Genomic DNA, 12,872 nt, shown 5'->3' with positions numbered 1-12,872 from the left:
CATATGTGATATATATGCTTGTTTTTATAAGAATTACTTCTTGGAACATTTGATTCTTATCCATGAATAGGTTTTTATAAGGTTTAAAAAAAATCAACCACATACAATTTTCATAAATTTTTTTAGACTGCAAATACCATCTTTTTTATCTAAAATGCTTGATCCAAGTGTCCATTTTTAAGTAAATCAATCATGTTGAATACATCTATGGGGTCATTATTAAAAAAATACCAAAAATCCATTGTATATCATGTTTCATTTAATGAGTTTTGTAGGTTTTCATTTCTCTCTCTCTCACGAGTGCGCGCACACACACACGTGTGTGTGTATATATATATATATATATATATATATATATATAAAAGAAGGTATTGTTGGATGTGCCCAACACATTCGCATATTTTTTTATTGTTTTTGACCTTTAATGGTGGTCCCGACAACGTCAATGGTCTGGGTGAAAAAACCACCTTTAGCAATGTTTCTAAAATTTTGCTAAAAATGTATTTTTTCACATTAACAATGTTTTCCACCGCTAATCTTACACGATCAGCTGTGAAAAAATGTCGGAATAAACAAAGTGTTTGACAATACACTTACATATATAGGGGCAAGATTTGGTCATACTGAAACTCATAGGCGCAGGTTGTGTTGACCCAATTGGACCTCATAGATGAATTCAGCATGGTTCAAATGCTAGAGATCGACTGTTGTAATGTATTTTTTAATGAAAAACACCATTTTATGAGTCAAAAAAATATTACACATTGTTGGTTGTTGATTTTTCCTATAATGGTTGAAGGAGTAGTAACCAATGTCCGCACTTGTGGAGGGGTGACAACCAATTTTCCTATAACGGTTGGCTTACATCAAGGATCTGCTTTAAGCCCTTTCCTATTTGCTATAGTGACTTACAAGATCAATTCAAGAAAATGTGCCATGGTGTATGTTGTTTGCTGATGATATTGTTTTGATTGATGAGTCTAGAGCTGGGGTTAATGCTAAGTTAGAATTATGGAGACAAACATTGGAAGTAAGAGCTTTTAAGTTAAGTAAGAGTAAGACAAAATATATGGAATGTCGGCTTAGTAAGCAACGAAGTATTGAAGCTTGGTGAGCAAAAAATACTGGTGGATGATTGTTTCAAATATTTGGGATCTATCATTCAAAAGTATGGAGAAATTGATAGAGATGTAAATCATAGGATAAATGGTGGGTGGATGAAATGGAAAAGTGCAACTGGAATGTTGTGCGATCGTAGAATGCCATTGCGGTTAAAGGAAAAGTTTTATAGGACGACTATTAGGCCCGTTTTACTATATGGTACGGAATGTTGAACTGCCAAGAGACATCATATTCAAAAAATGAGTGTAGCTGAGATGTGTATGCTTAGATGGATGTGTGAAAATACAATAAAAGATAAGATTCGGAACAAGGAGATACATAAGAAGGTAGGCATTGCACCCATTAAAAATAAGATGAGAGAGAATCATTTACGGTGGTTTGGACATATTCGGCGAAGGCTTAATGATGCTCCAGTTAGAAGAATGGAGAAATGGGAAAATATATTAGTTAGAAGAGGTTGGAGTAGGCCTAGGAAGACTTGGATGGAGATGATAGAAAAGGATATGAATGTTTTGAACTTCACCAGGACATGGCATTGAATAGAAATGATTGGAGGAGAAGGATTCATGTGGAAGACCCAGAATGATTTTCTTTGTTGGTTCATATCGCCGACCCCAATTGTTTTGGGATGAAGGCGTAGTTGTTGTTGGCTGTTGATTTTTCAATCATTCATGTACATCATAATTGAATGATCTAAGAAGTTGGATTTTATAAAAAAAATAAATAAATTTCAAAAATAAAATAAAAACCTCATTTGTAGGTAACTATTACATAACCAAATTATATATATATATATATAATGGTCCATAGATTGTTATATCATGCATGTAGTATTTTGTTTAGATGTGGTGTATGGATATGCATCATGCAAGGACAACCAATCCCAGTCCCACCCATGTACATATCAGCTGATCCATATCCAGCCACTCGTGAGTTGAGTTGATGGAGATGTCTCGTTAATTAAATCTAATAAGATCCCTATTACTATCATACCCTTGATGAATATTACAGACTTATTACAAAACTTTAATGAGATGTTGACTTTTAATAAACTACTTTCTTTCCACGTTACTATCGCCACCTCCCTTTTTCTCTTTTTTATTCAATGTTTGCATTATCACCATTAGGGGGGGGGGGGGGGGTTCAACGGTCGGGTTTGGTTCGGACGCAGGTGAAACCACCTTGCCTTTTTTTGGGGCATGGTATCGGGTCTGGACTCTAGTCTAATCAAACACACCATAAGAGAAATCATACCTGGATTCGATAAGAACTACATGAACCAGATCCAGGCTATACCTAGTAAAACCATATTTTTTTGATCATTTTTATATTGAAAAATTGCAAGTCTTAATCAGAGCTCGGGTCGGGCTCTAGTCTGCTATAAAATTTCATAAACTATACCCAAGTCCATGTATTAATCGGATCTTTGGGTCCGAACCTAGGTCTTAATTGGGTCTTTTTATTTATCACCATACCCTGACCCTATAGTTCGGGTCAGGTCCGGGTAAACCCAACCCGTTGACACCCCTAATCACCCACGTGATTTGGACCCCTCATCTTCTAGATCTAATGGCCTGGTTTTATCATGAATTCATATTCAAGTGGGGCACCTTTCTACTAAGAAAGTGGGTTCCATAAATCTAAGTTGAAGGCCCACCATGAGTTTCAGTTGAAAACAAGGGGTGCACACTTGCCTCATTGGAAGCAGGACCGGAGAGATCAGGTGCTGACTCATTTGTCCCAGGTTCGATTCCCACGCAGTGTATGAGTGCTTTATTATGTACGCTTTGTAAGAGCATGGGTGTCGGTAACCCCGTCCTGAGATTACCTTGCAAGGAGGCAGCCCCATTAAGTGACCTGGCTCTGGTAGGCATAAGCTACTTTAAAAAAAAAAATTTATTACAAAGAGAATTTGGTGCCCCGGTATCAAGTCATCTTAGATTGACCCTCCAAGAGGTAAAACTTCGTGGTTAGGACCCTTGACACTAAGGCCTATAATGGGCTTTGGCTTGTGGCATAGGCCACCTGACTGCACCTTTTAGTTACTAGAAAAAATCAAGGGCTTCTCCCCAAACTATCCAAAAAAATGCATATATAACTGACCGAGTCACTCAATTGGCGACTTCTCAATGTCAAGGGGTAAGTTCTCGGAGTTTTAAGCAAACATGACAGCGACCGTAAGTACAATAGGAGAGGGTGGTGTATGTTCACCCCCGATGATTCACTGAATCCCACGTCTGTGTTCGGGGGTCCCAAATAGCACCACGTATATAAGCACATGGGGCTCGTATTCCCGTGTATGTTGACATCACTCAGCATTGGAGTCTGGTTTAGTTGCAAAGACTTAAGTATCCTTTCTTGTTATTCTTGCCATAAAACGACGGTTTGAGAAAATGATAAAAATGTCCTTCATTCAAAAAAGAAAAACAAACGGTTCAAAAAAAGGACAAACATGTCCTTCATCCAGAAAGTCGAGAATGATGTTGACTCTTCAAAGTCTACACAGTGAAACGAACCTTAGCCGACGATTCGATGGTGAGCCGGCGATCCGATGGTCATCCGACGAAACGAACCTGAGACATAAAAAATGTCTGTTTGAACTTTTCATCGTCATTTTCTTCTTCTTCCTTCTCCGTAAAACACTGTAAAACCCTTTCTTTCTCTCTCTCTAGAGAAGAAATCAAGGGAGGCAAAGAGTTCCCCCTAGAGAAGAAATCAAGGGAGGCAAAGAGTTCCCCCTAGAGAAGGCCATGAACATCAACCCTCTCACTCTCTCTCCCTTCTCTTTCTACTTTTGTGCACATCCTGCAGACGATCCTACATTGCTCAATCAAACACCGACTGACCTGCACACTGACTGTAACATCGTTCAACTTGATTCGTTGTGGAGCCTGATTTAGAGTTTTTGCCCTTACAGGAGGGGGGTCCGGGGGCTCTCCCCCGGCGCGGGTCCCGGGGGGGGGGGGGGGAGCCCCACGATTAAACAAAACGCTTTATTGCTCTTTTTCGATAGTTAAAAGAGGGAAAGAAAATAAAAAAATTATACAAGGCCCTCAAAAAATTTGGTCCAGAGGGCGCTGCCCCTCGAGCCCCTCGCCAGGGGTGCCCCCCTGGACCCCCTCCTGTAAGGGCAACAACTCTAAATCAGGCTCCACAACGAATCAAATTGAACGATGCTACCCACGCTCGGAGGAGCCCCCAAACCCCCCTCCTGTAATGGCAAAAACTCTGAATCAGGCTCCACAAAGAATCAAGTTGAACGATGCTATCCATGCTAAGAGAAGCCCCCAAACCCTCCTTCTGTAAGGGTAAAAACTCTGAATCAGGTTCCACAATAGTCAATGTGCAGATCAGTCGGTGCTTGATGGAGCAATGCAGGATCCTCTGTTGGATGTGCACAGAAGCAAAAATATAACGGAAAGAGAGAGTGAGAGGGTTGATGTTCATGGCCTCCTCCATGAGAGTTTTCTTTCTCGGATAATCCTGCAGTGCAGAGACTGGGTCTTAAATAATCATCTTTGGGGCACTTAAGTCTTTACAATCACTCTTTTTCTAGAATCGTTATTTTTTTTTGCACCAATGGAAAAGAGGGTACTTAAGTCTTTGCAATCGTATCAAACTCCAATGCTAATTAATGCTGACAAACATGGAGATACGAGACACACAAGCTTAAATACGTGATGCTTTTTGGGACCCCCAAGCATGAGATGCCCTGTTCGGTGGGGGAACATATAACCTCCTTCGGTACAACAGGTTGAGCCAGAGCGACTAGGTCTCTGCGCCTGGGGGCGGTTTCTCCGAGTAAAAAAAAATTGAATCTCAATTGATCACCTGCTTACCAAAACTAACCAACTTTTCAGTTATTAAATTCTAGCGCCTGAGTTTTTTTTTTTTGGACAGGAATTCTTTAATTTGTTCGAAGATTTAGTGACTAAGTTTTTCATCCTTGTTGTCGTAACTATACACACTTGGCCCTCCAATCAATTGATCGACTATAGTTCAGTCAGATGAAATAGCTGAAGTATCTTTAACATTTTATTTCATTATCAAGAAGATGTGAAGTAGATTATTTTATCAATGAAGGAAAACAAGTGATTTTGGATTTTACTGTTAAACAATGTATCAAGACCAATGTCATCAGTCTAGATGTTGAAATTATCTTATAAATGAGAAAAAACCCTATAAACTAAAAATTTTCTTTTTTGAGAAAATCTTTAAAACCTCAAACATTTATAGTTCAAAAATGTGAAAATATGCATAAGAACATAAAAAGAGAAAAATAAAAAATATAAATATTACCATAATATTGTGATATTCTAAACATTTTCTAAAATATCATAAATATTTGTTAGATAACAGAAGCAGGCAGTAGAATGTAATAAGTGAAAAGTTGGTGCGATTTTATAAAAAGGTGATATGTTCAGCTGTTTTCAGTAATTCGATTTTGTCTTCATTTGTAGTGTAGCACTCACTCACTGAGCTGTAGGCCGATGGGCAGTACGTAGGAATTGTACTTCAGATAATATTTCTATTTAGAGGCCAATTATTTTCCCCTAATTCTATGAATGGGCCTCATATTTCTAAATTCCCTGATATGCGCCTCTAATTTTTCTGGAAAGGGCCAAACAAAGGTCGATCTTTGTTACCTGAGGTTAAATTATAAGTCAAATTGCCATAATAACTTTTATAATCAAATGTTCAAAATATTTACATTTTCTTTCCAATGAATTGAGTATTTTTAAATTCCGAAAGATAATAGGGAGACAGAAAAATCACGTTTCTCAAGATGGATGTCAACCTGAGGTCCCTAATTCACAGTTTCTAGAAAATCTGTGGCACACTCCAGAAATTTCACAAAAATGAGACCCGTTTTAGGGATTAAGGGCAAAAGATTGGCCAAATGAGAAATGAGGCCCATTTTTTTTTTTGATAGGCAAGCTGCGGTTAGGCAGACCCTGCCAGATATCTCTTAAGCCCTATGTGGCAGAGTACCATTGGGTTTTGAACTTGCAACGTCCCACCACAAGGTGACTTGCACTAACTGCTCCTACCAAACAAGCAGAGCCTCCATTGGTTCTTGGGTTTGTATTTTGTCGAGTCATGAGCTTGAATCCTATAATTCCTAAACCTTGACTACTTGATTTTCAAGTAAAAGTCTCGATATTGGACTTGATTTGATAAAACTAAAACCAAATTAAACCTGTAAATATTATTTAATGATTTTGATCTCATTTTATATGAATGTAAAATTCTTATAATCATGTATTCTAGTAGGGTCTATGACGCAGAAGTGAAGCAGAAGAACTGAGTTCATAAGTGTCCACTTGGATCCATTTGCATTTTGGACTTTTATTGGATATTTTAGTTCATGTATCTGATCCACATTTTTAGGATATATTTTTAGAAAGTAACCTTACGAGGTAGTTTGTTTCTATCATAATTAAGAAATCTTCTTGTTTAAAAGGAAGAAATATCAAGTTGTCATTTGGAGCTGGATATGAGATAATTTCTAGTTATTTTCAGTTATTTATTGCATGCCCTTTTAATTTCTTGTATTTTCCTAGTTAGATAACTTAGCTTCTAAATGGGTTCGAGTATCAAATATGCATGTTTTGAGCACCGCGTGGCACCCAGTGGGGTGTATGGGGGAGCCGTACACCGCCGTACATCCTGCAGGCTGATGTACGGCGGTGTATGGCTCCCCAATACAGTGCGTGGCGCTCAGTGGGAACCCCGAAATATGCACTGTAGGTACAGTGCATGTTTCAGGGGTGCACACTCAACACCCTCTCATCAATATGTAGGTTTCATCAACACTTTTCCTTAATCACTACATGATATTGGTATGTATATGGATAAGCCTCTAAAGTTGTTTTGCGACAATCAGCTCGTCTTGAAATGATCATCAAGCATGTTTTTCGTTATCGTATGAAACATGTAGAAATAGATCAACATTTTGTTCACAAGAAGATGGCCTTGGAAAATCTCATGACAAAGTATGCTTCTTCAACAAAGCAAGTTGTTGATATCCTCACCAAGCCTCTTCCTCTTCTTCAACAAAGCAAATTGCTGATATCCTCACCAAAGCTCTTCCTCGAGTCAAATTTGAAAGGCTTGGCAGAAATTAAGCTTGGGCTGTGGTAGCACCTTGTGTCTAATTTGACGGGGACAGATCATATCATCCAAATTTGGGTCAACAAGGGAAGAACATGAGGATAATATTGCAATCACGTTAAGGAAGTTTACCAACTCAGGAGAGGGGAGTTCGATAAAGAGGGCCAAGTGTCCTTATGAAAAATGAACCCAATGAAGAAGGAAAGTATAAGCAATAAATAAATTAAGAGTCGTATTGAGGAATTTATAATGAAATCAACTTGCCTTGTATCTTGCCAAAAATGTAGACCTGATTAAAAGGAGAAAGAGATTAGGAAACCTAATCTCATTCAAGATGTAAAACTCATTAATATCAAGGAAACTCGCACATATGTTGGTTGAATGTGAGACTTTCATGGACATGGGTGAATAGCTTCAACGAACCACGTTAAACATGTCTTAGTGCTCTCTTGAGTGAGTGAGTGAGTGAGAGAGTGAGTACTTACCCATACCAATTGGATTCAATACTGTTTATTTTGCTAAAGATCACACCTTGGATAGTCTTTTGTGAACATAAAATCATGATTTTTCCAGTCGTTAAGTTTTAGCATTTACTCACGGATGTGTCATCACAGGATTGGATTGTTCTGCCATGTACATGGAGGTGATTCTTTGTCACCTGCATACTTTCTCTTAATAATTTTTTTTATTCACTCTTAAAAAAAAACTCAATTATATGTATGAAAGAAGAAATAGCATCCAATCTTGTCAGTATCATTGCGAATCAAGGTGAATAAACCAATTTGTATCATATTGGTAGAAAATTGATACGAAACAGACCTGAACTGTCTAATTTTCAAATAAATCTGAAAAAATAATTAAAATTTTTTAATATTATTTTTGATATTTTTTGACACAAGTCTTTCTGATTAAAAGTTGGCTAATTCAAAAACGATTCAGCCCTGAATCAGAATCGCTTGATTCCCTGAAGGGTCGGAGACAATTCTTACAACATTGAGAACATCCAACCATTCACAACAAATTTTCTCATTGGTCTAAATACTCTGGTAACAAATCCACAATCATATTATACATAATGAGGATGGTAGGGGAGGGCTGAGGGCGGATCAGGTGCAATCGCATTGCACACTTTGAGTGTGCCATTGCACCCGACTGCCCTCCATCTCTGGGGTTCGATAGAACCTACGCCCACGATCTGATCTGATCATCCTCTCAACTCTCACACCAAGTTAACCAAGCTCTGTTTATCACATTCAAAACTTCGTTTTTTTTTTTTTTTCCTTCAATCGTTGGGTTTCATGACGTACAGCTCTGTGCTTTTGAATGTAATTTCTTTTTTGATTTTCTTTATAACTATTGGGAGTTTTACCAATATGCACTGCCCTCTGATTGCTTTCAAGTGTTTGGTTTTGATTGATTGCCCTACTTCCTTTCCAATTGACATCATAAATGTCTGGTCTAAGCATTCAAAATCTGCTCCCTAGAATTCTTGATTTCGTAGTCTGTTTAACCAGGTGTGAGTAATTAGGTGAAGTTGGATGAGAGGTCGACGACTCTCTCTAAACAAAGTGGTGACAGGTGTTGTCACTATGGATGATGATGTTGTTGGATCTTGGTACTAGATCCGAATGTAGCGATAGGGTCTCACAAGAGGAACCCAAGAGCCGCACTATGGTGGCCTTATTAAGATTAATTATGTAATATAATTATATTATTTATGGGATGCATGTAACCTAATAAACAAGGTTTATGGATGGGGTTTCATAACTAATGAATCATTATCTCCAAATTTAATGGTGAAATTAATCAAGCCCCCAAGAGCTCTAATGAAGGACTGTAGAACTTGGAGAGGGCTGAAATAGCTCAACGAGATTATGTTATTCACGAGGTTGGAGGTTCAACCCTTCATTTCGGCACACATGTCTATTCGATTCAGGTGACCCCATCCATATCAGGTTTTTGGATCCACTGAAATCCAACAATGGTATCAAAGCTAAGTTATTGATCCTAAAATGAATCTAAACGTGGGCATTATGTTCAGCCCCTCTGCCATCTGTTTCTGTTTTCGCCCATTCAATCTCTAAAGGCTGCACCCAGTTGGTGGGGTGTAGGACTGCAGGGCAGTCTGAATGACTGATCGATGGGCCTGCTTATGCACTACTTGTAGCAAGACAACTCTTGCACTTTAGGCTTTAGAAGGCGAGTGGCTCTCGGGTTGCACCTCACGAAGGAGTGCCTACAGAAAGAAGGCAAGTAGGTGGACTGTGCAGACAGAAGACAAAGCTGCTGAAAATCGGCCGTGGATGCATTTGTGGTTGTGTGTTTGCTCTTTTCTTTGGTGTAGGTACCCAACAGGCAAATATTAAAATTTTAGGAGATCAGTCTGCTGTAAAAAATCCCCTTCCCTCAAGGAGAAGAGGGGCCAGCAAAGTGGATCAGCCGATCCAAAATCAGATTCGAGATTTGTAGATTAGAGAACAGATTCATCATGCTAGAACCCAGATCTGCCAATAAGAAACAAGATCCAACCATCTAAGGCACAAATCCATTGATCAAAAGTCAGATTCAGCCGATCAAGATGCAGATCTGTTGATCGCAGTTCAGATCCGACCATATAGGGCATAGATCTGTCAATCAATAGTCTGACAATTAAAGGTTCAGATCTGTCGATCAGATTTCAGATCTGGCCATATAGGTCACAAATCTATTGAGTATTAGTTGGAACTGTCAATTAAAGTTTCAGATCTGTCGATCAAATTTTAGATCCGACCATATAGGGTGCAGATCTGTTGATCAGGACATAGATCCGACCAACTAGGACTCAAATCAGTCGATCAAAACCCAGATCAGGCTTCCTACAGCTCAAATCTATCGATAAAGGGGCACATCTAGGTGGCGTAGGCTTTAATCTTCATTTGGGTGGTCAGATATGTTGGGGTAGATGAAGATCCGTTGGCCGGAGCTCTTACCCACCGACTCGGACCCACCTCTCATCGACTCCTTGTCGGCATAGAGAGAGGAGAAGAAACAAGAAGAGATAGAGGGAGAGAGGAGACTCCCTCTATGTTCCTATCTCAGACCCGCAAGGAGAGAGAAGGAAAAAAAAATGAGAGGAGGAGACTGAGAGGGTGTAATGCCCCAGGGTTTCGGACCCGTGAAAAATACATGGAAATTCAAAACTTTTTCTTCTTTATTAAAATCATCACCAAAAACATTTTTGAACAAGAGGTTCAAAACCTTAGGCAGGTTACGTTTCACTCAAAACGATTATACTGAAATAAAAAAAAGAATAATCTAACACAAATAAAATACTTTCATTTCAAAAAAAAGTGTATCATTTAAAATATTACAAAACCTATACAATATAATATGTCTGAATTCAGTGTTCGGGAAAGAAAAATGATTGGTTTATCGACAATGCTACAACATCCCGCATCCGCTCCGTAGCTATATCATATTTCTTTACTTGCAATCATCTGCACATAAAAAGGGTCTAGATAAAGTATACTATTTAACATTTACCTTACTGTGCTTTATATATTTAAGAAACTCAATAGATATGCAGAAAATCATGATTCAAAATGTTAATACAGTAACCATAAATTCAGATGTCACAGTTCATAAATATGTATATGTGCTTTAATCAGAGGAAGGGACATGCTTTAAGTATAGTAACATAATAATTAGGGTGAGCAGGAAGTTTTTATGTTTTGATATTTAACTCTCATTGTGGGTACTAACATGAGAAACTTTGAGTCAATTAAGGCCATACGAGGGTTTATTATGTTATGTATTTTAATACCCCGTATGACTAACTGGCTTTGTGACTCCACATGAGGTGGTTCAATAACTGGGAGAGAAGTCCACCCTGGGTCAGAAACAATGATGCACTCTAACCTTATGCAGAAGTATGAAAACTACCCACCTAGGATTTATTTATGGTAGGTCTTGTCCCGTATCTTCAATGGTTAGGGACGTTGAGTCTAGGGGTGGCAAAATCTGACCTGACCCGCCAACCCGCCAACCCGCTTCTTAGCCGGGTTAGGGTTTGTCTTAAACGGCTTCGTGTCGTAAACGGGTCGACCCGCCTAACCCGTTTATTAAATGGGTCATGTTCGTGTTAGGGGTATGCCAACCTGCCAACCCGTTTGACCCGTTGAATAAACGGGTTAGGTGGGTGGGTCAACCCGTTTACACAAACCCGTCAACCCGCAACCCGTTTTTGTGTTTCTAATTGTGTTATTCAGGACAATCTATTAATAATATATGAGACTTGATCTATAATTTTCAAAAAATTTCAGCACCAAAACCGAAATTATTTCTTTTAAATAAATGCTTACAAGTAAAAATGAAAAAAAACCCTAATCGGATTCCCCTTTTCGTTTCTCTAAGAAAATGAGAGAGAGAGGGAGAAGAGCAGTCAGAGTTGTGGGTGATCTTTGGTGAACGAGATGGACTGAACCCTCTCCAACTCAGAGGAGCAACAATGGCGAGGATGTCCTTCTCAGTCGTTGCCTCTCACGGCTCCTTCTCGACAAAGCAATAACATAGACGGTGAGGGTTTCCCACCTTCTGCAGTGGCTTACTTTCGATAATGCGGGTAGCTCTGCAGGTAGACAGGTTATTCGGGTTACTCGGGTTGGTTATCACGTCTATGTTATTGGGTCGACCCGTTTAATAAACGGGTCACCGTGTTGTGTAATCTTGTCGTGTCGACCTGACCCATTTATTAAACGGGTTAACTGTGTTGTGTCGGGTTACCCATTTAATAAATGGGTCGTGTTCGTGTTTGCCACATCTGACCCGTTTAATAAACGGGTCATGTTCGTGTTGAGGTATTCTGACCCGCCAACCCGACCCGATTGCCACCCCTAGTTGAGTCATTACTACTCGAGGGGCATATTAACAACAATATCCATCGAAGTTTGTACCTTCTATCCTCTCAAAGGTAAGCAAAGCACTGAATGAGAAACATACAGTTTTTCTTTCTTAGTGAGTGTTTTATTACTGTGTTTGCCACTCTTGGGCATTTCAGGGCACCGATGGCCCATATACCTCATTTGGGTAGCCACTGTTTTATGACACAGTTATATGTTCCCTTCCATTCAGTGAAAGCTTTGTATACATTCGAGTATGTGCCTATGAAGGCAGATACCACTTTAGGTATGTGTGTATGAATCATCTTATCTTTTAGTATTGCTCTCACATTTTTGGCCTTTTTAAGCACCTTTGCCTATTTAGGCGGATCCAATATATACAACCAAAATATCATAAGTTTCATGTCATCCATCACTCAATATTTAAATTGAATTGCAGAGGTTCTTCAAACCTAAGCTCCATTTTGAGCCATATTTTTCTCATGCATACTCATGTATAATGACCCTTATATAGTTATGTATATATATGGCCTATAGGGTATCGCGAACCCTAGCAATATGATTGAACTATTCATTTATTGCATAGAAATCATGATTTTTACATAAATGAATGCATGAAACAATGTATGAATATGTATGTAAACACATTTCCTCGTAATATCATATATACGACAATATTTTATCTCCTTGAAAAATATCCTTTCTCTTGAAAATATTTGTTTTCCTTATAAAATATTTATAAAAGATTCATTTTCTTGA

This window comes from Nuphar pumila, chromosome 12 (assembly GCF_984573655.1).
Source record: "Nuphar pumila chromosome 12, dmNupPumi1.hap1.1, whole genome shotgun sequence".
Lineage (NCBI taxonomy): Eukaryota > Viridiplantae > Streptophyta > Magnoliopsida > Nymphaeales > Nymphaeaceae > Nuphar > Nuphar pumila.
Note: the sequence above shows the minus strand (reverse complement) of the source record.